Genomic DNA, 27,262 nt, shown 5'->3' on the forward strand with positions numbered 1-27,262 from the left:
GGTGTCAGAGAGAGAGAGAGTCACAGACTGAAACAGGCTCCAGGCTCTGAGCTGGCAGTCAGCACAGAGCCCGACGTGGGGCTCGAACCCATGAACCGTGAGATCATGACCTAAGCAAAAGTCGGACGCTTAACCGACTAAGCCACCCAGGCGCCCCTGTTTATGGTTTTTATACTATACAGGAAGTGGTAAAGCCAACAAAAGAGATGAAATTAAAGTCCTCCAAGTTAATTCAAAATAAGGCACAAAAATAGAAAAGCTGGACTAAAGAATAGAATAGACAAAGAAAACCAACTAAGAAGATTTATTAAAATAAATGCCCAATCATACTGACTATCATATTAAATGTAAGCAATACCCCAATTAAAAGGCAGAACTCTGTTAGATTGGGTTAAAAAGTAAGACCTAACTAGATGCTGCCTGTAACAGACCTACTTTATTTTATAAGTTTTAATTCCAATATAGTTAACATACTGGAATTAGTGTTACATTAGTTTCAGGCGTACAATATAGTAACTCAACAATTCTATATACTATCTAGTACTCACCAAGATCCTCTTCACCTGTTTCATCCATCTCTATCCCCCACTGCCCCTCTGGTAGCTTTCTGTTTGTTCTCTGTGGGTCAATAGATTGTTTTTTGATTTGTCTCCCCTCTCTTTTTTTCCCCTTTGTTCATTTGTTTTGTTTCTTAACTTCCACACATGAATGAAATCATACAGTATTTGTCTTTCTCTGACTGACTTATTTCATCAGGAGACCATAACAATCCCAAACACTTATGCACTGAACAAGACTTCAAAATACATGAAATAAAAACTGGGAGCACATAAAGGTAAAAGAGACAGATCCACAAAAACGGAGATTTTGATAACCCTTCTCAATAATTGCTAGGGCAAGCGGACAAAAATCAATAGGCATATAGAAAACTTTAAACACTATCAACTTTTCTGACCTAAACACTTATAGAACACTTCACTCAGCAATAGCAGAAAACACATTCTTTTCAAGTGTACATGGTACATCTACCAAGACAGGCCATATTTAAGGCCTCAAGCAAACCTCAGTAAAATTACAAAGACACAAATCATAAAAAGCACAGAGTAAATTCTTGGACCAGAGTGGAATTAAATTAGAAATTAATGACAGAAGGACATGTGGAAAATCACCAAATATTTAGAAACTAAATTAACATATTTCTTTATAACCTCTAAGGAAGAAATCAAAAGGGGAATTAAAAAGTAGTTTGCACTAAATGAGAATGTAAAACAGCATACCACAACTCATGAGATATGGCTATAGCAGTACTCAGAAGGAAATTTATGGCACTAAACACATGCCTGTATTAGAAAGAGTCTCAAATCAATGACTCTGGCTTCTACCTTAAAAAAAAAAAAAGGAAAACGAAGAGCAAATTAAGCCTAATATAGGCAGAAAAAGAAACAGTAAAGATAAAAACAAGAATCAATGAAATATAAAACAGAAAAATTATAGAGAAAATCTGTGAAACCAAATGCCAGATATTTGTGAAGATCAATAAAACTGATAAACTACCAGTCAGTCTTAGGAAGGAGAAGAGAGAAGACGATACTAACAACAGGCATGATAGAGGGTAATGTAACACAGGTCCTATACCAATTATAGGTATAAAGAAATATCGTGAACACATTTATGTCAATAAATCTGACAACTTAGATGATGGACCAGATTCCCTGAAAGACTCAAATTACCAAAGGTTATGAAAGGAAAAAACAAATAATCTATATAGTCCCTATTAAAGAAATAGGATTTGCAGTTAAAGTCATTCCCACAAAGAAATTTCAATCCCAGATGATCTAACTCAGGAATTGTGCCTTAGTAGAGATTAAATATCAAAGAAAAAAATAATAGCAATTCTATTATACAAACTCTTCTAGAATATTGAATAGGAGGGGATATTTCCCAAATGATTTTATGAGGCCAGCATTACCCTGATACCAAGACCAAACAGAGACATTTAAAGAAAATTATAGACAATATCTGTCATTAACTTCAATGCAAAATTTTAGCAAATTGAATCTAATGATCTACATAAAGGGTAATACATCATGACCAAATAGTATTCATCCCAGAAATGCAAGATTGGTTTAACATAAAAAAAAATCAATCAATGTAATTTGCCAAAGTGGCAGACTGAAAAAGAAAAAAAATATAACTGTGATCATCTCCATAGATGCAGAAAAAGCATTTTAAAAAATCCAATATCCATTCTCTTAGAAGTCTAAAATTTGAAGGAAACTTCCTCAACCTAATAAAAATGATGTACTGGTGTCCTCATATCTAACTGTATTTCCCTTATAAGATCAGGAACAGGCCAAGGGTAATCTTACTAGTTCCCTTTAGCTGTTAATACACATGACAACATGGATGGCTTTTAGAATAATTACACTGAGTGAAACAAGTCAGATATTGAGTACATTCCATATCATTTCATTTATATAAAATCCTGGAAAATGGAAAATAATTTATAGAGACAGGTAGAAGGATCCCAGATTTGCCTGGGGAGTTGAGTAGGTGGGAAGGAATGATTACAAAAAGAACAAGAAAACCTTTTGGTATAATAGATATGCTCATTATTTTGATTGTGATAAGGAGATCACAAGTGTACAGATAAGTCATACCTTATCAAATTGTATAATTTAAATGCATAAGGTTCAGGGGCTTATGGGTGCCTCAGTCGGGTAAGCGTCTGACTTTGGCTCAGATCATGATCTCGCTGTTCATGAGTTTGAGCCCCGTGTCGGGGTCTGTGCTGACAGCTCAGAGCCTGGAGCCTGCTTCAGATTCAGTGTCTCCCTCTATCTTTGCCCTTCCCCTGCTTGTGCTCTTTCCCCTCTCTCTCTGTCTCTCAAAAAATACATAAATGTTAAAAAAATTTTAAATACATAAATATATACATTTTATTGTATGTCAATTATACTTTATTAAAGCTACAAAATACAACAGGTTTTTAGGTAAGGTAAGCACTGCTAAGGTGAATCTATCCAAAGTCTTGGTCTCAACCAGGGAATAAATTACAGGAGGGGATGGCTGTTCTTCCTGAGGTGAATTTAAAAAATATTAGTTGTGCGCATGTAAAGCCATTTAGTCTCCCAACAAGAGCCTTCATAGATACTGATTTAAACAAACAACCAATTTTATAATCCCAGAAGTCAAGAAGCAGCGGACTGGGGGGGATTATACATGAAGTGAGCAAGATTTGGTAAGAAACCTGGCTGTAGACCTCAGAAGGTTGTGAAAATGATTTGGCAGGGTGAGATTAATTCTCACTCCTAACTCAATCCAAGAGAGAAAAAGGTTCCCAGGCAACATAAAATCTTGCAGGGTTTTAGATGTCACTGTATGTTTGAATTTACTCCACAGAAATTCTCCCAACTTGTTCAATTTCAAGACTTCTCCTTGGAGCTATGAGCAGAATAAGAAAAACACAGATGGCTCAACCTCACCATAATAATGATTCAAGGCAAGCAAAGCCTAAGCTGTTTGTATTTCAGATTAAAATAGAATTGAGAGAAACATCATTATCTCGGGTGCTAAAAGGAGTATTAAGACAAAGCTAGTTCAGATATTGCTATTATTGCAAGATTACTGTTTTAGGTTTGCAATCCATGGGAAATTCATATATCCTTCTATCGCTTCCATTAGAATTAGTATTTTAAATAAATTCTACATGCTTAATAAATAAGGTCTACTTATTTACTCAAAGGCGACAGACCCTATGGTGCTATCAACAAAGGCTTCCCTCCTGGTCTCCTGCTGCTCTTGTTTATAGGACTGCAATTACAGAAATGACACCATTACCATCCGCAGGAATTCTCCTGGCATGGTGGAGATTCTTTACCGAAAGAAATACAAAGCTAGTGTGCTGTTAGCACAATGCATAGATTTCGTTTGGCAGTGGCTCTGCTCCTTGTGGACACCATCCTGCAGGTTAATGACACTCAATTCTGAACATCCGCCTTCTCTCCTTCCAGCAGGTGTTTTCATGTCTTTCTGAGTTACATGTCCCAGGACGTGAAGGCTGCCACTCTAGGCAGTCGGCGGCGCAAAATGCGGGAGACTGATGGTCAGGGGAGCCAGGAGGCCGGTGCTCACATCCTGGCCGTATCCCTCACTAACAGTATGACCCAGAATAGACTCCTCAGCCTCTCTATGCCTTGGTGTGCTTATTTGTAGTGATATCACCTATGTCGCTGGATAAGGGTAGAGGAGAAAGAATTTTAAGATGCTTAGGAAAAGGCGGGGTGCATACACAGTAAAGGTAAGCCTAATTGTTATTATTAACCAGGCTTTGCTGATGCCACAGCAGTGGTGGAGAACAGAGGACAGCAGCACTTCCCAGAGGGCATGGCAAGCACAGGAGGAATAAGAAATAGAAGTGCTTCCTCCAGGGGGTGCCTGAGAGGCTCATTTGGTTGGGCATCAGACTCTTGGTTTCAGCTCAAGTCATGATCTCATGGTTTCATGGGTTCGAGCCCCACATCAGGGTCCATGCTAAACAGTGTGGAGCCTGTTTGGGATTCTCTCTCCCAATCTCTCTCTGCCTCTCCCGACTCATGCTGTGTCTCTCTCTCTCTCTCTCTCAGTACATAAATAAACTTAAAAAAAAAAAAGTGCTTCCTCTGCTGATACAGCAATATCTTTTGGGAAAGACAACAGGACAAGACCAGAATCTCAAATAATAATTATCTAATACCACCACTTACTGAGTACCTTCTGCATACAGTGCAATGTAAAAGGGGCATTGTATACACTATCTTATCAATTCCAACAACAACCCCAGGAGGTAGATGATAGAATTCCCATTTTCCAAACAAGAAAGCTGAGGCCCAAGAAGTTAAATAACTTGCCTTTGCTCACATGGCTGGTGAGAACATTTCTGCACAGAACCGTCTGGCTCTTCGCCCATGGCTTTCCCACTATGCTACACAGCTTTTTCAGTCCAAAAAGTGGTGGTGTATTCTGAGCAAAGGCATTCAAGGGGCAAACACGTCTGTCGGGAGGTGGAGTTTCCAATAGCGCACAGGCTTTTTGAAATAATTAAAAGGAGGACAGTCTTAAGCACTGCTGGGTGAGACATAGTTTTCCTTGTCACCACTGCTGGGTCTTCTCTGCATGTCAGGAAAATATACTTGGAATGATATTCAAGTTTTTCTTGGTTTTTCCTCAGTCCCTACCTGGTACCATAACTCAAATTAGGCTGCTCAGTGCTCACTTCCTCAGAAAAGGATATTACGTGGGAAGTGCAGAGAAAAGAAATGTGTGGCATGTTAGCCCCCAGTACCACAGGGTTAGAAAGGCATGAGGCATCCAGACCTAGAGGAAGGTTTCCCTGTTTCCCAGATGGGAGGGAGAGATTCCCTCTTGCTTAAATGAGTATACTCCTACAAACATTTGGCATAGTTCATGGATAAAAATTAGAAAGTAACTATAAGCAGGACAAAATTTCATCTTATAAATATCAAGAGGCTCATAACTATCAGAATATTCTCAAGCTCAGTGTTGAAAGAAGGCTTATAATTAACTTTTAGGCTATAAAAGCAACATAACTTAAATTAAATTTAAAAACCATAACTACTAAAAATATTTGCCACCGATAGAATGTATAAAGAGCAAATTTTCAATATGTAAAGAGCCTTAATAAGTCAAAAAGAAAAAAAAAGAATGTCTCAATTGAAAATAAATGCGGAATTCATGAAAAAAGAGATATGGTCAATTGAAATTTTTTAAAAATATTTATTTTTATTTTTTGTGGGGAGAGTATAAGAAGGAAGGGGCAGAGAGAGGGGGACAGAGGATCTGAAGTGGGTTCTGGGCTGACAGTTTGACAGCAATAAGCCCCATCTAGGGCTAGAACTCGCGAACCAAGAGATTATGACCTGAGCCAAAGTCAGACGCTCAACTGACTGAGCCACCCAGGTGCTCCATTCAATTAAGATTTGAAAAGATTCATTTCTATGAGGCTGCCTGGGTGGGTCAATTGATTAAGTGTTCAGCTCTTGATTTCATCTCAAGTCATGATCTCATAGTTCAAGAGACTGAGCCCTCCATTGGAATTGGGCTCTGTGCAGTCGGTGGGGAGCCTGCTAAAGATTCTCCTTTTCCCCCTGCCCTTCCCTTGACTGTACACACACACTCGTGCTCTCTCTCTCTCTCTCAAAAAATAAATACATAAAGTTTGTTTCTATACCACAAAGCCACAGAAAGAGAAATTAGAAAGCAATTCCATTTACAACTGTACCAGAAAGAATAAAATACCAAGAATGAACTTAACCAAGGAGATGTGAGACCTGTACTCTGAAAACTATAAAGCACTGATGAAAGAAATTGAAGATAACAAACAAATGGAAAGATATTCCACACTCATGGATAGGAAGAACAAATATTGTTAAACTGTCAATATTACACAAAGCAATCTACAAATCCAATGTAATCTCTATCATAATAGAGCATTTTTCATAAAACTAAAACAAACAATACTAAAATTTGCATGGAACCACAAAAGACTCTAAAATGCCAAAGCAATCTTGAGAAAGAACGCAGCTGGAAGTATAACAATTTCAGATATCAAAATATACTCCAAAGCTGCAGTAATCAAAACAGTATGGAACTGGCACAAAAATATACAGATAAATGGAACAGAATAGAAAACCCAGAAATAAGTATATTTATACGGTCAGTTAGTCTATGACAAAGGAGGCAAGAGTATACAATGGGTAAACGTTTTTTTCAGTAAATGGTGTTGGAAACACTGGACAGCTATATGTAAAATAATGAAACTGGGCTATATTCTAACACCATAAGCAAAAATAAACTCAAATGGATTAAAGACCGAAGTGTGAGATCTGAAACCATAAAAATCCTAGAAGAGAACCCAGTCAGTGATTTTGCTGACATTAGCCAAAGCAACATTTTGCTAGATATGTTTTCTAAGGCAAGGGAAAGGAAATGATTGCTTTCCCAAATAAATGATTATAGTCCCAAATAAATGATTGGGACTACATCAAAATAAAAAGCTTTTTCATAGCAAAGGAAACCATCAAGAAAACAAAAGACAACCTACTAAACAGAATAAGATATTTGCAAATGATATGTCTGATAAGGGGATAATACCCAAAATATATATGCAACTTATACACCAACATACAACTTTTACATCTCAACAATAACAACAACAGAAACAAACAATCTGATTTATGAAATGGGCAGAGGGGCTGAAAAGACATCTTCCCAAAGAAGACATATAGATGGACAACAGACATATGATAAGATGTTCAACATCACTCATCATCAAGGAAACGAAAATCAAAACCATAATGAGCTATCACCTCACACCTGTGAGAATGGCTAAACTAAAAAGACACAAGAAAACAAATGCTGGTGAGGATGTGGAGTAAAAGGAACCCTTGTCCACCGTTGGTGGGAAGATAAATTGGTACAGCCACTGTGGAAAACAGTATAGAAGTTCCTTAAGAAATTAAAAATAGAAATATACCAGGGCACCTGGGTGGCTCGGTTGGTTGAGTTCAACTCTTGGTTTTGGCTCAGGTCATGATCTCACAGTTCATGAGACCAAGCCCCACACTGGGCTCTGCACTGGCAGTGTGCACCCGGCTTGGGATTTTCTCTCTCTCTCCCTCTTTCACTCTATCTCTCTCTGTCCCTCCCTCCCTCAGAAATAAATAAATAAATGTTTTAAAACATTAAAAAGAAATAGAAACACCATATGATCCTTGGGGCACCTGGGTGGCTTAGTCAGTTAAGTGTCTGACTTTGGCTCAGGTCATGTTCTCACAGTTTGTGAGTTCAAGCCCTGCATCAGGCTCTGTGCTGACAGTTCAGAGCCTGAAGCCTGCATCAGATTCTGTGTCTCCCTCCCTCTCTGGCCCTACCCTGTTTGCATTCTGTCTATTTCTCTCAAAAATAAATAAACATTTAAAAATTAAAAAAAAAAAGAAAGACCATATGATTCAATAATTCCACTACTAGATATTTATCCAGGGAAAATGAAAACACTAATTTGAAAAGATAAATGCACTCCTATGTTTATAGCAGCATTATTTACAAAAGCCAAAACATGTAAGCAACTTAAGTGTTTATCAATAAACAAAGGATTAAAAAATGTGGCTCATATTTATAATAGAATATTATACAGCCATAAAAAGGATGAGGTCATGCCATTTGAGACAACATGGATGGACCCAGAGAGTATTATGCTGAGTGAGGTAAGTCAGACTGGGAAAGACAAACACCATATGATTCCACTCATAAATAAAATCTAAAAAAATGAATAAGTAAACAAAAAGCAGAATGAGAACTATAAATACAGATAGCAAACTGATGGTTGTTAGAGAAGAGGGGGATGAGGACGTGGGCAAAATAGGTGAAGAGGAGAGAGAGATGGGCCTCCAATTATGGAATAACTAAGTCATGGGAATAAAAAGCAGAGCATAAAGAATACAGTCAATGATATCGTAATAGCCTTGTAATGGTACAGATGGCCGCTATACTTTTGAACATAACCTAATGTGTAAACTTGTCAGGCCCTAAGTTGTACACCTGAAATTAATGTAACATTGTGTGTTGACTGAACTCAAANAAAAAAAAAAAAAAAAAAAAGATTTAAAAAGTTTCAAATAAAAGCAAGATACTTTTCACCCGTCTTATTAGCAAAGGCTCAAAATGTAATAATAGCAGTATTAGCAAGGATTCGGGGAATGGACCAACAATATGTGTGGCTAAGTCTATTATTTCTCATCCAAAGAATATTTATTGACATGAGAAATTGTCTTTTTCTCCTTCTGATAAGAAAAAGTGATAAACTGGGGCGCCTGGATGGCTCAGTCGGTTGAGCGTCCGGCTTCGGCTCAGGTCATGATCTCAGCTTCATGGGTTCAAGTCCGCGTCGGGCTCTGTGCTAACAGCCAGCTCAGAGCCTGGAGCCTGCTTCAGATTCTGTGTCTCCCTCTCTCGGACCCTCCCCTGTTCACACTGTCTCTCTCTCTCTCTCAAAAATAAATAAAACATTTAAAAACAAGTGATAAACCAAATTCTTAGAATTAAACACATTTGTTAATACATTTGCAGAGAAAGGAACTTGAATGACATACATTGATATAAGTAGTGGTTATTTCTGAGCCTTCAAATTACAACATGTTTTTAAATCTTTAAGCTATTATGTATTAAAATTTTTTAAATAATATGCTATCAAAGTTTTCCTCTGTACACTCCAGGTTCCTTTTTTTCCCCTTTAATTCTATCTCTGATGGGAAATGAATGAGTCAGGATTCACATTATACATCCCTCCTTGTCATTACCAAGACATGATAATGTTATATAAAATTTCTTTGTAGCAATGTTGTTATTTTCCCAAGAAGATTATTTAATATTGGACAAGCAGGCCTACTGAAAAAGTTAACTCTATACAAAGTAATTCTTGGAACTATAAGTCCAGTTCAGCACTGGTAGATGATTCTATGATAAAAGAATGAAGAGAACAAAAATTATATTACTATATGAACATAGGATTTTTACCAACCAAGTGATATGCTTACAAGGTGCTTCCCATTCAATAAAACTATAACTGGGAAAAAGTGATAGAAACTAATGTTCATCAAAGAATAATATTAATAAACCATTTTTTATCACCCGTTGTTGACTTCAAGGTAAAATTTTTTAGTCTTTTGTTTGGATAGTTAAAAAATTAGAAATAGGGGCACCTGGGTGGCTCAGCCAGTTGAGAGTCTGACTCTTGATTCTGGCTCAGGTCTGACTTCGGGCTCTGTGCTGTTAGCATGGAGCCTGCTTGAGATTCTCTTTTTCTCCCTGCCACTTCCCTGCTCTTACTCTCTCTCAAAATAAATAAATAAAGTTTAAAAAAATAGAAATAAAATTACTTATAGGCATTATAAATTAAATGGTGAAAGAACATGGTGTCTTGGTGATTTGAACTTTGAAATTTCACTCACTTTAGTAAAGAGAAGTTTTCCTAAGCTTTTTCTTCTAAAATGTTTAGAACTGATTCTTAACTCACTGTAGTTTATTCTGCAAAGTAGCTTCTCACCATAAGCTTTCAAATTCCTACTAGGAATTCGAGTTCAAATATCAAAACTTGCTTTGATAACCTAAAGTCTAGAAAAAGCTTTGTGAAACACCTTTAAAAAATGGAATGTTAAAAAGTAAACCCTGATGAATTTAGAAGCAGGAGAAGAAAATCGTATGAAGATTTGAGAGTCCTCTAAAGCTAGTGCTCCATTGATGCTTTTCCCTTCCAGGATATATTTAGTGTCTTCTGTGTGCCAGGCATTGTTTTTAAGAACTGGAAATATAACTTGGAGCAAGACAGACTAGCTGCCTACTTTCCTGGAAACTCGCCTCCCATTGGGACATAAACCATAAGAAAGAAGTTACTTCCCAGGAGTGGGAGGTGCTCGGGTAGGGATGTAAGGGTTACTTGGGAGTGAGAGAGGAGGAGGGAGAGAAGCCGCTTGGGAGGTCAAGGAAGGTCTCTCTGGAAAGGTGACTTTTGATTTGAGTTTCTGATAACGAGGAGCCAGGTTGTGGGAAGTGGGGAAGTCTAGGTGAGCAGGATCTGGGAAGGGGGATGGGTAAAGCAAAACCCTAAGGGCAAGGACAATTTTAGTAAGTTCCAGATGTAAAAAGAGGCCAATGTGAATGGAGCCTGGTAGGCAAGGGTTATGGTGAAGCGACGTGATCAACAGCAGGGGACAAATCATGGTTTTGAACAATGTCCCAAGGGCCTGTTCATCCCCACTATTCAACTAGATAATCACTATCTTTTATGCCTATTGACTTTCTGCCTGAGTGATTATACAGAAGTGTTTTAAGGTTAAAAAGAAAGATTTGAAAACCTCTGTTTAGTTTTAATTCTATTCTAATTGCTAGACGATATATAGACACACACATATATACATACGTATGCGAATCTGTATGCGTGATTATATAAACACACATTTATCAACATTTATAGTATAAAAATGCATACATATATAAATGTATACACACACATACACATACACAACACAGATAGGCACATACATACAGGTGCTTTTGGACATGTGACAAGGACCACACCTGAGAATGAGTGGATGGGAGTCACAGCACAGGGCATAAAACTGAACATCCATGATTTGAAGATACTTTAAGCTGGGAAGGCAAAGTTAGCCACAGTTGAGTAGAAACTCTTCTCCAGCTGGAAAGGCTCGGTATGTCAGTGAAACCAGAGATTGCGGACAAAAGACACATGAATGACACAAGCAGATCTATTCTGAAAATAGCAGAGCTGGAAAATGCTAACATTAGAGGCAGAGTCAATAATAACAATGAAGGCTGCCAGGATTAAGTGGATTGGTGTCACTTAAGAGACAGGATCTAAATAGAGAAGAAATTCAACCCACTGCGTGAGCATGCCTATGGTGTTTTGGTAGAGGAGAAACTAATCTTGTTCACTGGAATATGCTAGAAGACTAAACAAGAAGAGACCACTGGGGAAAGGTACCTACAAAGCAAATCGTAGTGGTGTCAGAACAATAATGTCTGTAAGCCAAATATAATAACACATTTGGTCTGCCTGTTCCGTGTTCTAGGAATGACTTGTGTGGGAAGAGTACAGTGCTTCTTACACTCCATTATCTTTTGGAGTAAAGTCCATTTGACAAGGGATTCAGTTCAGCACAGCTGATACTATTAATTATGCACCTATGAGTGGCCAGCACTGTTCTGGGAAGTGTCTACTTACAGAGTAAAATCTAAAGAGAAAAGGCATGGTGTTAACATCACCTTGCAGGTGGAGTGTATCCGTATTACAAAATCTTGAAAGTAAAGCAAATAATGGAAACCAATGGACTACAGCTCAGGGTCAAACCATATGGTTAAGAGCAGTAATTGCCTTGGGGTGGGTAGGAAGGGGCAATTAGGGGAGGCTATTTGAATGGTATGGGAGCTGAGGTGCCCTCAAAGAAGCTGGAAGAATTTAGATAGGTGAGGAGGTAGGGGAAGGCGTTTCTGAATCATTAACAGCTCGGCAAGAGCAGTTCAATCAGATCCAACTGTGGGCCTGGAAATATTGCCTAATTATTAACCAGCAGGTGAAAGAACAGAAAATAAACCTCTGGTGTCAGTGCCAGGCTTCCATCTGGCTACAGCACCATCAGGGGGCCCTTTAAATGATGGTTCTTGGGCAATAAAAAAGCAACATCTTTCACTTTTACTAAATTAGCAAAAATAATTTCAGTAACACCCAGAGTCAGCAAGGATGCTAAAACAAAAGCACTGAGGCATCCCTGAGTATATGTTGCAGACATAAATATATACTGAGTATAAATTGTGAAACTCTTTTGAAAGCAATTTTGTAATGTTTCAAGAGCAACTGAAATGGCCCTATCATCTGTTGACTGGAAACTGATCTTAAAGAAATATTCCAAATGGGAAATAAAGAATCAAAGATACTCAACAGCAGAGTTATTCATACAGTTTGAAAATAACTCAAAGACTACCAACAGAGTCGTCAAAGCAATGCAAAGAGGTGTGTGAGGTCATTTCTCACCCATGGAGGGAGTAAAGATTAAACTGATTTGAAAATACCCACTCTTGGTGTGAGTGTAATATGGGTTCAGCTTTTGTAGAAGATAATTTGGCAATATCAAACGTTTAAATATACAATTCCTCTGAGTCACTTCTAGAAACTTAGACATGTAAATGAGCAGGTAATTAAAGTGTGTAAAGGACCTTCCTCAGCCCAAGGCATCTCCTACTTTCCTGTTTTAAATTTCATAATACACAAGACACTCGATACTTGAAAAAAAGGATAGTGTAGTGGATATTGTTGATAGGCCCATTTTCTAACAGGGAATCTAAAGGTCACAGAGATTAAGGGGTTTGCCCTTACTGGCCCTAAGTTCAGATACCTACCAATTAAGTCAAATCTTCTACTAGTTTTCCACAATGAAAACAGTAGGAATTTCACAAGGCTAAATACAGACATCTTGTTTATGTGCAAATACCTCTCTGTTCAGGCATGGAACTGTATTTCATGGAAGCAAACCACTAGGGTCTGGGGAAATAATGGCTGGGCTGGCCTATTCTTTCCTACAGGGTTACAAATAATGCTGCCTACACTACATTTGGAAGTGGGATGGTGGAAAGGGGAAGGAGAGAGGGTGGAGAGAGAGAGAGAGAAATGATTTGTTGGCCCTCTGACCTAGCATGTGACCTAGCTAGAACAAGCAAAAATAACTTGTATGCAAATATAAGATGCAGTGTGAATGCTTAAAAGGAGGTGAGGACTGTGAGAGATCTATTATTCACAAGTATTGCATATACTCGGACAGCAGGTTCAAACAGGGAGGTGAGGCATTATTATTTCACAGCAGGAGAAATAAGAACTCTCACCATTTCCAAAAGCCATGTGGACTTCAATGGGCTTCACAATAATCAATTAATTAGCCAAAGTAAATATTTAGACTGAGTTACAGCACAAAGATATGAAATCAAGGTAAATAAACGAGCCTTAGACATGGAAATGTAACTCTTCAGAGGAGAGATTACACAAAAGAGAGAAGTGGTGTGTTGCACCAGATGGCTGTGTCCGATAGTATCTTCTGTGGGCACATGTAATTGTTCTGTTATTTATCAAGGAAAACGTCTGCAAAAAATCAGTAAGTATATATGAAATTTTGGCAAGTACAAGACTGTGTCAATCAATAATGTATTTCATTTTGCGTTTTAAAGCTTTCCCTCTCAGTGACTCATCATTTGATCCTAAACCAAGGGTTCACTATTTTTTCTATACATTAGTGTCACTACCTTTAATATGCACAGGAAAGCTTTATCTAAATCAGGGGGCTTGGGATTCTTTCTTTACATCAATATGATATCTCCAAATACTTCTTCTTATCGCAGGGACTGCTTCCGGAAGTACATATCAGGTCCCAGTTGGTCTTACATTTTCTCTTCAGCCCGTATCCTCCTCAAGTACCTCTCAATTTACCTGCTCCCTTTCTAGACAAACATCCTCAACGATGACCCTACCACAACTCTACCCAAATAACCTCCCTCACTATAGTCTTTTTATTTGACCTCTCAGAAGCAATATATCTTTCTGGCTACTATGTGGCCAAGATATTGGCTCGTATGATATTGCACACTTCTCTTTTCCTTCTAATTTTCTGGCTGTTCCTTCTTTTCAACCCCCCCTTTACTGGCTTCTTCCCAAACTTTATTTTTTTATTTTTTTAATAAAAAATTAATGTTTATTTTTGAGAGAGAGAGACAGAGCATGAGCAGGCAAGGGGGAAAGAGAGAAGGAGACACAGAATCTGAAGCAGGCTCCAGGCTCTGAGCTGTCAGCACAGAGCTTGACGTGGGGCTCGAACCTGCCAGCTGAAGGATCATGACCTGAGCTGAAGTTGGACGCTTAACCCACTGAGCCACCCCGGCGGCCCCACCTTCTTCCCAAACTTTAAATGCTGGAAATTTTCAAAGCCTGCTCCTACACCTCCCTCCATTATCTTCATGCCACCTCCCTCATATACATGGTGTAGAACATAGATCACGTTCTACATGCAGACAAACACAGATACCTGTGTGTGTGTGTGTGTGTGTGTGTGTAACTCTGACACACATGTCTCTCACACCAGACATGGGTATCTGCCTCCTTCACATTACCCCTTAGGTTTCTCACAGGAGCGCAGAGCCGAGATGTACAGATCTGAATGCATTATTCCTTGAATGAATTCCTGAATGAATTATTACTTGCTCCTCCTGTGTTGCTCATTTCATGAAATGCCACCACCACTTTTATCCAGTTGCTCAAAACCTAGAAACTTGTGATTCAGCTGGAGTCTCCTTTCTCTCTCATTCCTCTCTCGTCTAATCAGAAAGTCCTGAGGCCTCAACCTCAAAAATCTATCACAAGTATGTCCTCCCGTCTTCAACCTCACTACCATCTTCCTACCTGAAGCCACATACGAGTCCGTGCCCACACTTGCACTGCCTCTCTGATGACTCCCTGCTTCCACTTCCATCTTATGTCAGATCCATTGTCTTTTAACATTCAAATTCTATCATAGAATCCCACCGTTGAGTGAGTGAGTGAATGAATGACCTTCAGTTAATCTTAGAATTAACTCAGGACCCAAAGGGCCTCAAACCACAGCCTTAAACACCTCTCACATCAGTCTCCATCTCATCCACTAAACTGGTCCTAAAGTAGTTCTTCAGGTGAGTCAAACTGCCTTTATCATCCTCTCACTCTTCCTTCCCCACTTTTCCAGAGCAGGTTCCTTCTCATCCTCAGCATCTGAACTGGAGTTTTGTCTCCAGAGAAAAACTTCTGCTGACTATTAAGATCCATGGTGAATTCCCCTTTTGTTCTCTATCATTGTGGTATCCTACTATCTCCTCCTAGTAATTGTTACATTTTACAATATATCTGTATTAATGTGTTTATTATCTTTCTCCACCATCAAAGTATGACCTCCATGAGATAGAAATAACTTTAGTTCTTACAGTGAAAGACGATGAACAAGTACAGAAGGAAAGAAGGAAAGGAAGAAGGGCAGAGAAAAAAAGGGAGAGAGGAAGCAAGAAAGGAAGGAAAGAATGGATGGATGGATGGATGGATGGATGGATGGATGGTGGATGGATAGACAGAACACGAGGAAAGGATGGATGAGCGTGTTCTCACAGGGAAAAGAGAGTAACAAGAATGAGAAATGAAAAAAAGAAAACTTAAGGAGACTTCTAAGTGTGAAGAAATGAGCATGCTTCATTAATTTTGCCAATATCTCGGTGACCGTGTGAAATTATTAATAGGCTTTTCCTTTAAAGTACACACAATTCTTATAGTAAATGATAAAAACTGTTAAGTCTTCTGCATAAGCAGTCAAGGTCAGAGTTTAGTTGTTTTCTCTTATCACCAGTCGATTTCATTCAATGAAAAGTATGAGGGCACTCCTAAACTTGGCACGTTCTTCACCATGCAAAGAAGCGGATAGGCAAGAGTGCCTGACGTATTCCTCTCAAGCCCATCAAAAATGGAGAAAACAGTCAAGATATATTGTTTTGTAGAACTTAACTAGGCCTTCTGCAGACGTTTATCTTCTCATCCATAAAATGAAAGATCAGGGGTAGCAGAAAGTCTCGTTCACATTTATAGTGGTGTTGGCTTGGAGTGCCATGCTGGAATATAAGGACATAGCCTATTACAGTAGGAAAGAGGGTGCTGATAATCACATTAGCAATGAGCACGGGAATAGTGTAAGGCACACCTGCCACTGCAGAGCTAATTATTAAAGTTTAAATAAAATTTCCTACTTGAAATCTCTCAGAAAAATTAAACACTAAATACCAGAATGATGTCCTACTATTCAAGTCCTTCCTAACTGCCAAATCTTATTTCTACTGAGTTGGTGCTATCATCTTCCCACACAATGGACACCATATAATAATGTATTTTTTATTATACAGATTTCAGTTATTTTGCCCCAAGTCTTTTTCAGGTTCTCACGAACATGACTGGAACAAGTGTGGCCTTATTTACTTTTTCTTCCTAAGCATGTAGCCCAGGAGGAGGCTGTTTAAAACAGACCACTTAGTTTACTCATTCAAAGAAGGACCCATCACACACCGATTGAGCAAAGCATGGAACAGATGTTGCACTGGCTCTTTTCCTTGAGCACAGGCTCCAGAGAACAGCAAGAGCTTTGCAAAGAGAGAGGTAGGTGAGAAATGCACATTTCTAAATCCTTCCTACTCTTATTTTTACAAAACCCCTCAATTTTCTTGAACGAACTATGAATTCATGAAGAAGATTTGGAATTACAAGTAAAAACAAACAAGACCACTCACTTAAGATTTCAGATGGTCTTTAGCCTATTCCTTTACACAGACAGGAAGAACAGATATGAAACATCTCACACCCTTTCTGAGCATGGTTGAACTGAGACTCTCCAATTTCTAGCATCTACACTCTTGCTCAGTTTCCCTTTGCCTTCGGTTATTGGTTATTCCACAGATGCTGCTGCTGTGTCAAGGCCTTGACACTGGTAGGAGTATGTCTTTCCCTCTCTTGCAACTTCTTTCTTTCTTTTTTTTTTTTTAATGTTTTATTTATTTCTAGCAGAGAGAGAGAGAGAGACAGCGTGAGCAGGGGAGGGTCAGAGAGAGAGGGAGTCACAGACTCTGAAACAGGTTCCAGGCTCTGAGCTGGCAGTCAGCACAGAGCCCGACGTAGGGCTTGAACCCATGAACCGCGAGATCATGACCTAAGCGAAAGTCGGACGCTTAACCGACTAAGCCACCCAGGCGCCCCAACAACTTCTTTCTTCAAAGCCTAGAAAGATTCAAGTCCCTTATGATGATTCTCCTACATGGCTCATGTGGCTCTATGTGTGATTAACTCCGCAGGTGCTCCCTGGATCCATTAAGGAACAAATACACAAACAAACAAACAAAAAAAACCCCTCTCCACCAAAAAAGATTACCTTAATTATAGAGATACTCTTCCTGTGGATCCCATTAAAAGTTATTATCTTGCTTTATTTCCTCAAGATATTAACTGGATGCTAGTCACTTTAGCATTGTGCATATTAATGTCTTACATTCTTGGTTTCCAGGGTTTTCCTATATTATAGAATTTCAGAAAATTAAGGCAGCCCAGGCACCTTCCTCTGACAGGTGGGCATAGCAAGGTCCTTGGAATCTGTGTGACTGGCCCATGGTCACTTGGCCACCATATGACAGAGCAGAGGAAGAGTAATGCTAAGACTCCAGGGCCCCCAAATTCTGTTTCCCATATGTTTCTCTTACATCTTTGTGCCCTTCCTGGTTTTCTCTGGCCAGTGAAGGCCTGTGACTCACTGGGCTCCTTCTGTTGCCCCAGCAGAGCCTCTGGTCTGCCTCTCTCCTGGCCAAGTCCCAGTAAGGATGTCACAGAAATCCAGACGAGGATGAAATCATCGTCTTCCTCTATTATTTCTCTAAATTGCTTTTTTCCTACCCATGACTAGGCAGTATTTTCTCACAGCTGGGGATGAACAAATTCAAAAAGATGTTCTCAAATACACAGTTTCCAAGACAGAGGCCACTAAGTTTTGAAAATATAAAATGAGCATTTTTGAGTGATTGCACAGCTCATAAAAATGTCTCTGGTTAGAACCTCGTCAGCAATGATTCACTCTGTGTGAGGGTCCCCTGTGGAGACTTCAGTTGCCTCACATTAGAGTGTTGAGGCCTATTTTTCCTGCTGAGATAGAATAAATGACTAGGAGGCATTAACTGATGGAGGTCACAAGAGTCCCATCCAGGGGAGGGAGGAGTTTTTTTTTTTTAAAGATGTCCTTGTGGTTGGAAGAACATAGTGAACTTGAAGACTGTAGTATTTCTCCTTCTCCTTTAGAATAAGTGTCCTTTGGCCCACAGGCATAAACTTTCCAAAGTAAAACTTCAGGGTCAAAACTGTGACTATGACAACAAGCAAATGCCCCCGATGAAGAGGAAAATACAGTTTATTATAGTTCAAGGATGTGTGTCTCCATGTCCAAGACGTCTTCAAGATAAAGTCTGACTTTATTTTAGTGTTTTGTTTTATTTTACTTTTATCTTAGAGAGAGAGAGAGAGAGAGAGAGAGAGAGAATCCTAAGTAGGCTTGACGTTCAGCCCAGAGCCCATCATGGTGCTCAATTCCATGACCCTGGGATCATGACCTGAGTTGAAATCAAGAGTCAGATGCTCAACCAACTGAGCAACTAGGAGCCCCATCAAGATGAAGCCTGATTAAATGAGATCATGCACAGTGCTTGAACATCGTAGATACTCAATATATGATTTTTAAATTTGCATCTGCAGCTACTGTTTAGGTACTTTTAGTCTCAGCTACTTTTTAAAAACATTTTCAGTTGTAAAACTGCATTGTAGTTAAGACCACAGAAATGTAGGATCAAACAAGCTTCCCTGCTCATTTCCAGGCCAAATGGGGTGTTTTCTTCTTCTCCCACCAGTGTAGGTCCTGAAGTTCTTCAAGGAGTTATGTTCTTAAATTTTTGTTTGTAGTTTCCAGGGCCGCATGTTTCAGAGGTCTGAAATTGGCCCTGAAATTTACAGTCCATGGAATAATGACACAGGTGATTGGCAAAAAATACCTGGAGTAATACTGTGGAGCTACAATTTATGGGTGTGTTTGGGATGTGTGTGGGTGCCTCCGCATGGCTTGTAAAGGACAATGGCTGTCACTGCTCTTAGGACACAGGAAAAGTCAGGACAAGGGAACCATTTTTTCACAGGGGCCAAATCTTCCTTTTTCAATCCATTAAAATACAGTCATCCAAAGTCACTCTTCTTCCCTGCCCTGCTCCTCCCTAACTGCTGTCCAGTAAGGGGCAAGGGAACTAACGTGTCTGGACCCCTACAATATGTCCCATACTTTATAGCACTAGATGCTGGAAGCTACAACAGTTCTCTGGTGTTGATACTATTATGCTCCTATTCATAGACAAACAAACTCAGGGGGGTTAAATGTAATTTGCCCAAGGTGACATGGCCAAGGGAAAGACCTGGACTCAAACCCAAGATCTCAGGCTCAAAGTCACCATCCGCCTCTTGCAGGGACAGTTCATCAGTTTCTAGGGAAAATAATTTTTCTTTTGCAAATGCCATGGAAAGGGTCCCTATTTATTTCTGTTATGTGGCTAATGCCCTTTTCTCCTTCACACCTTCTAACCCTTCCAGCTCCCCGCTTGCCCTCATCAGCTCATTCCATCCTATGACCCACTCCCTTTTCAATGCTCTACCCCAGTCTTATAGGACTGTGTGCCCCAGATTCTGTTATTCTCAAAGAGTGAATAACTAAGTTGACCTAAGCCCATCTAATCTGAGTTAATTGCTGAGAAATTCACAGTCATTTTTTTCCTTTGGGAAAAACTTCATATTTATCTTTAGACTGAAATGTTTATAATCTCCCAGTATTTATGATCATTTTTGGTTACTGACATTAACTAGAGGCAGGTTATCTACCTGGTCTTATTCGTACAATTCTACTTTATATTACTAAGTTATTCCTGGTTAAACCTTAGTACCAATTCTAGATCACGGAACCATAAGTCCTAAACTTATGAGGCTTAATGGAAATCTCTAGATTTATTATCATTTTTTATGTATTTATTTTAAGAGAGAGAAAGAGGATGTGCACATGAGTAGCGGAGGGGCAGAGAGAGAAAAGCAGGGAGAATCCCAAATAGGCTCCATGCTCTCAGTGCAGAGCCCCTCATGGGGCCTGATCTCACCAACTGTGAGATCATGACCTGAACTGAAATCAAGAGTTGAACACTTAGCCAACTAAGGCACCCAGGTGCCCTGGAAATCTGAAATCTCTAGAATAAAAAATGATGTCCCTAACAAGTAAATAATTGAAATTTTTAAATTTTAATGTGATATAAAAAAATCTCTAAGATTACTATTCCCTCTCCCCTTCAATGATATATTTCCACTTAAGATATTTATAAGTATAAAGATAGTGCTGGCCTGAGGCAAAAATCTATGAGGGTTTTGCTTCAGTCATTTTTCTCCAAATTCTGATATAGCGGAAACAGCTTAAGTGGATAGACCTGGATTTCTATTCCAGCACTGCCTCCTTCTACATGAGTAACCTAGGGTAAGTTAATTAACATCACCCAAGCTCAGTTCCCTTATCTATGAAATGGGGTTAATAATATTTAGCTAGTAGAGGATTAAATGAAGCTAGATATTTACAGTATTTGGTACATATTAAGTGTTCAGGAATTGGTGGGTTTATTACCACCTTTTTCAGCATTCCTAGGAAAGTCATTCATATCATAGCCTCAGATTTACACTGTTTATGTCTCTAGGGCATACACACACACGCACACGCACACGCATACACATTTTAAAAAGACTGTCTGAAAACTTCTGCTTCTAGCCATGAAGAAGTAACAGTGACAGAACTTATTCTCCTGCCTTATGCAACTTAAAAGTCAGACAAAGCATATGAAATGACAGTTTTTGGGCACTGGACAACATCAAGTACAAAACAGTGATTATTGAGAGAAGGGAGACAGGTGCAGTAAAAGCTATGATTGTCCCTGTCTACTGTCTAGGAAGTTTCCAGGATTTAACTCAAGGATGAGAAACTCAAACAGAGTCAGAGGTATACCTTAGTTTCAGTGTTTGTGAGGCCAAAGCAGCTGGAAATTATAGGGAAGAGCATTGCAGAGAAAGGCCCTAACCAGAAAGATAGCTCTGAAAATCTTCAGAATGTTCCCTTCAGGTCTTTGGCTCAGTATTGATCAGGTGTGTGAAAGAAGTTCCAAGGCCGAGGCAAAAACTATGGGAAAGGAGCAGGTAGAACTGATTGTGAAGCTCACAAGAGCGCTGAGAACAGATCAAGTTTCCAGTACCAGAGAGAATAAATCCTATAAGATACCAGAGTAGTGTTTCTAGAAGTATCTTGCCTCAGAAGTGGCATTAATTATCGTTAGTCTAGCTAAAGGCTGCTCTGGACCCACCTACTCAGGCTAAAAAGCAAGCCTTGAAAGGATTAAACTATTTCTAAGGAACTTAATGGCATCTCAGAACAAATCTCAAAAATATTTAAAGAATACAAAGCTGAAAGATATGGTTCTTGCCCATATAAAGGTATAGCCTATCACAGTCTATTAGATAAATGATAGTCTAATTATATAAGTGCACACTGTAATATATCTACCACTCAGCAACATGGTATGCAACACACAGTAAGTGATAAGGCTCAGAACAATGAAAGGAAACAAGATATAAATGAGAAGTCACTACACAACATTCCATATTTACAAATAAAAGAGTTTGACATTAACTGAAAACAAAAATACAATATATGGTAATGTGCCTGTACGTGTGAATGCGTGTGCACGCTGGTTAGGAGCGTACAAATTAATTTTAATACAGGAATTTAACTGTTTGATTTATCTTCCTGATTCCAGCTGCATTAGAATGCCTGCTGTGGGGGCAGGATACAATCCGTCTTCCATTATGGAATGCAAATATTCCCCTTTAGCTCACGTTGCTGTTAAAGATACAAAAGCTTCTCTATTCTAGGGGAGGAAAAGGAAACCAAGAAAATTAGGGAATGTGTTTGTGATATATATGCACATATACATGCTGTATATTTGCATGTAATATGCGTATATTTAATATATCTATACATATGTATATACATGCAGTTATTTAAAAATATTTTCTCTAGTTTTAGTCTAGTGAGTAAGAAAGTGACTACTGAAGTTCAAAAGGCTAGTTGAGTAAGTTAGGTAGCACATATACCAGGGTACACAGACCAAATAAAGACTAAGCAAATCAAGAGATGGAAACCAGTATAAAATTTTTAAAAATATATTTGTTGTGGCATAGACAGGAAGAACAAAATTACACATCCATAATTCAGAAAAAGTCAATCTACAAAGCAAGTAAATTTATGTGCTTCATTGCATGGAAGAGAAAAATGACTATACTTCAAATGAATATATCATGTTAGGCAAGTGTTTGAAAAGGGTTTTCATTTCCTAACTTCTCTAGTCAACGAAGATATAGGTTGTTGTTACTTGTGGAGAGTGATTTGAGGACAAGCCTTGATTTGTTTTAAGCAATACCAATTACCTTATATAGCACACAGCACAGGAAGAAGCAAATATTTTTTGGAAACAATTTTCTACAAATTCTCTCATCTCCAGAAATACTGTAGACACACACGTCATGTACCGAGCATCGGGATGAGAGCTCTAGGACGACAGCCATGTTTCCCCTCAGCACTTACAGCACTCGAGGCACCCCTCAATGCCTGACAGGTGGGAGGCGCTCAGGACTCTAGGCCCACGTGTGTCTATCCAGACCATCTACCTCATTCATTTCTTTCTGGACTTCCAGCAGCCTTTTGGATGTACGCCAGACACCTCTCTTGCCACCCAACTTCATCTCAACTGCCACCTCTTGCCCACGGACCTCCCACTTTCATCTCCCTGCAACAGCTGAGCTCCTATTGCCTCAGACCTTTGCACAGGGCATTTTATACTTTTAGAATTTTCTCAGCTTCCCAGATTCTCCTTTTCTTCCTGTTCTTCCTTCCTGCTACCTGGTAAGCTCTAATTCATCTTTGGGCACGTAGCCTAGATATCACTTCTTTAGAGGAACTTTTCTGAACAGCGTCTAATACCTCCAAGCTAAGTTGGGCTCCCCAGTCCCACTGTGGTTGTAATGAAACAGTCATTTACATCCGCTTCTTTAAAAAAATAGGAATGCTCCACAGGACTGTCACCTGTCTTCCAGGTAAACTGCTGCTAGTCTAGAGCCTTGTAAAATATGCTGTACGTTGTGAACTTTCTTTAATACTGTAGGGGAATGAATGAACTTGCCCATGTGCTGTCCTACTGTCCTGAGGAGAAGAGGGTAAAAAACTGTGGAATGTGTAACTGCCAAGAATACATGAAGTCAGGTACGTATATTGTGAAATGTTAAGTCGAGGGCCCTATGTGTTTTCTGACATTTGATAATGAGAAATCTTTCAGCAAGATGGAAAATAAAAACAAAAGAAGACTCTGAGCATGATCTTTTAGAGAGCCCCGCTACTCTACACCAGGCGGTCTGTACCCCCTCAATCATGCCTGTGTCAGGGAGTGCCGCCATTAACCTGCAAATGGACTAGAGAAAGGATGTTTCCTGGTTTGAGTATTATTTTCATCTTAAAAACAAGTATGTGGGATGATTTATCAACAGAAAGAGTGTCTCTGTAAACTGATGAGATGGTTTCAGGAATAGACTCTTAGATTATATTTTTAAAATCTCTGACCACTCTAATTCCAAACTTTGGAGCCCACCAATGGATAGGAATCCAGTGGGTCAAGGGAGAGGGGATAGATGAAGCAGATATTTGGAGACTCAGGTGTAGGTCAGTCTGACACCTGCATGAGCAGCTGAGGGCTTATTTATAATTTCACACCAAAAGCATGACTGGGGGAGAAAGGAGTCAATGACCATCCAGGTGCTATGACCGCCAAAGCCACATCCCCGACTCCCCTTCTCTCATGAGTTCTAGACTCTCAGATCTAACTGCTTACCACATTTCCTTTCCATGGGTTCTTCAAATTCAACACATGCAAAAAGAATCTTGCCATCTTCCCCTACCTTTGCTCTTCCAGCTTTCTCCGTCTCAGCAAATGACCTCACCATTTATATTATTTCCAAAGTAGAATCACTGCTGACGACTCCCCTAACATTCTGAGGCCTCAGTCATCCATTTCTATTGTTTCTAGAATTAAATGTCTCATGGGTCCCTTCACTTCTCTCCATCTCCACTTCCATGATTATTATTGTCATTATTACCTCACATCTGAGTAACTGCTACAGTCCTTCATCTGACCTTCCCGCCACCAACCATTCCACACTCCATCCATTGTCTCTAGGACTTACAAAAGTTCTCCATTAAAATGCCACTCTAATCACACCAGTCCCTGCTTACCACTCTTCAGTGACATCCTATAGCACCCTTTATCTGCTAGTGGCAGAACTACTCATCGTGTTGATTTGTATTCGTTTATTTACTCTTCTCTGTTTCTCCCACTAGGTTCTGAAAGGTCTATGTCTCCTATTCCCAGCATTCGGCACAATGTCTGGCTCAATAAATTCCAGTTAAGAGCAATGCTCCAGGAGATGAAAGGATTTAACACATGCCTCCTCATATCTGGGCATATTAAAGAGGATCAAGGTGTTCCTGGGAGGATTAAACAACTCAAGAAGGAAAGTAGGAAAAATAATCTGAGAAAGCAGAGAGGAATTAAACTGAGTGGAAGTCTCAGTGAATGGAAGAGGGGAAAGAGAAGAAGCTGTAGCCCATCCTGGCCTCTCTATGAGTTTTAAAGTTGATCTCTTCTCAGAGTGGCAGTAACAGAAGCAGCGATAGTGAACTCAGAGCTTTTAACAAAGAAACAGCAAGGTGTGAGCCGAGGGGCAATCAGTGTTCACCGATACTTTTAAGAGGGAAGAAGTCTTTTATTGGCTCTAAAGTAATCCCTGATAAGGCATGTGGCACTGTCTTGTATATAGTCTTTCCATAGCTGACAGGGAAGTGTGATGCCTTTTCAGAACATGTATTTGAAATAAAACAAATGGCATGTCAAGAAATTTGGGGTAAAAGATATATGTCAATCAAAGTCAATAGCAGCTAAGGAGAGACACTCGGATGGGCTTTCTGTTCATAAACTATCCCACAAACTTGTTTTTAAGATGAGAATAATACTCAAGCCAGCGAACATCCTTTCCTTAGTCCCTTCGCAGGTTAATGGTGGCACTCCCTGGCACAGGCATGATTAAGGGGGTACAGACCGCCTGATGCAGAGTAGCGGGGCTCTCTAAAAGATGATGCTCAGAGTCTTCTTTCATTTTCATTTTCCATTGTGTTGAAAGATAATGAAAAAAAAGAAAAAATGAGAAAAAGAGAAAGATTTGGAGATTAGGAAAGAAAATTTCAAAAGGTTTAGAGAAAAGCAAGGTATAATCTCATGGCCAGAGAATACCCAGGAAAGATGACCTGTTTCCACACAGTCCCGGGCAAGAAACTTAAGAACTAGGGACTCAGCTGCTGCGTTTTCAACTCTTCCAACTAATGATTATAACTTTGGAAAAGAAGCTGGGATATATAGGAAGGGAGCAGCTGGTCACACAGATGGTGTCAAAGCTCATGATCTGATATTCTGGAGTTTGGCTGATGACACCCATGGTAGGGGCTCCTGGAAAGTGACAAAATGTATCATAGAAAACTGGGAAGAAGGCTCTAGGCAAACTCTTGGCCGCAAGAGAATTATTTTGAAACTTGTGATAAGGTAGTAACACCGTTCAGTGAAAACATAAGCTGAACTGGTTGCTAGATCATATATAGGATATCATAAACAGCATAGAAAGATGGGTGATAGTCCCCAACTGATGAGAGAAATCTGGTTTACATGGCTATTCCGGTGTCTCGTGAGATGCCAAGAGATTTTTTTTTAATGTTTATTTATTTTTGAGACAGAGAGACAGAATATGAGCAGTGGAGGGGCAGAGAGAGAGAGGGAGACACAGAATCTGAAGCAGGATCCAGGCTCCAAGCTGTCAGCCCAGAGCCCCAAGCGGGACTTGAATCAACTGCGAGATCATGACCTGAGCCGAAGTAGGATGCTTAACTGCCTGAGCCACCCAGGTACCCCAAGAATTTTTTTTAAAGCTAAATTAATTTTGGGGAAGCCTACATACTAGAAACTACTTTTCAAAACTATACGTTGGATATTAGCATAGGAAAGACTTTGAGGAAAGTCACAAACAAAGGAACTACCTGTTTTATTTTAGTTTTTAAAAGTTTATTTATTTTGAGAGAGAAAGAGGGGAAGGAGCAGAGACAGGGGAAGGGGCAAAGAGAGAGAATCCCAAGCAGGCTCTGCATGGCCTGCACAGAGCCCAACGTGGGACTTGAACTCAGGGACTGTGAGATCATGACCTGAGCCAAAACCAAGAGTCTAACACGCAAATGACTGAGCTACCCAGGCACCCTGCAACCTACCTGTTTTCACTTTTTAAAAATGTTTATTCATTTTTTTGAGAGAGAGAGAGAGAAAGAGAGAGTGCGAGTGGGGGAGGGGCAAAGAGAGAGAGAGAGAGGGAGACACAAAATCTGAAGAATGCTCCAGGCTCCAAGTTGTCAGCACTCAGCCCGACACAGGGCTCGAACCCACAAACCATGAGATCATGAACTGAGCTGAAGTCTGACGCTTAACTGACTGAGCCACAATCTATGTATTTTAAACCCAGAGTTTGCCCTGGCTGTTAGGCCACATAAATACTTATATGACACCCACTTTTCCTAACAACTGCAGGGCACTGGTGTTCTAACAGATCAGTTTAGAAAACCTGGATCTATAGCAATGCACACAAAGTACTGAAATGCACAAAATTAAAAATTCCACAAAACTAAGCACGAGAAATAAAATAAACATGAAACGATAATATAAGGAGATAAATACTATGCTATGGATAAACCAAGACATTGGCGTACGGGATTTAAGGCTGGAGTAAAACACCATAATGGTATATTTTAGATAAAAGAAACCAGTTCAATGTAACGATCTTAAGCAGCACATGACAGGGAGAAGGTAAACAGGGAAGTTCATTAGCATGAGGCTGAAATCATGGAGG

The 27,262-nt window shown here is 39.5% G+C and overlaps 1 protein-coding gene and 1 long non-coding RNA gene across 2 annotated transcripts in view; one reads left to right on the forward strand and one right to left on the reverse strand.

Moving 5' to 3' along the window:
• The window catches only part of ENOX1 (ecto-NOX disulfide-thiol exchanger 1), a 418,486-nt gene that overhangs the window by 172,805 nt on the left and 218,419 nt on the right, over positions 1–27,262 (reverse strand).
• LOC144243644 (uncharacterized) lies at positions 15,155–25,219 on the forward strand. The gene is made up of 4 exons (XR_013338720.1): positions 15,155–15,279; positions 16,615–16,777; positions 23,437–23,534; positions 24,663–25,219. It is a non-coding gene; the product is annotated as an uncharacterized LOC144243644 (long non-coding RNA).

Source organism: Crocuta crocuta, unplaced genomic scaffold (genome assembly GCF_008692635.1).
Source record: "Crocuta crocuta isolate KB4526 unplaced genomic scaffold, BGI_CrCroc_1.0 scaffold586, whole genome shotgun sequence".
Classification (NCBI taxonomy): Eukaryota; Metazoa; Chordata; class Mammalia; order Carnivora; family Hyaenidae; genus Crocuta; species Crocuta crocuta.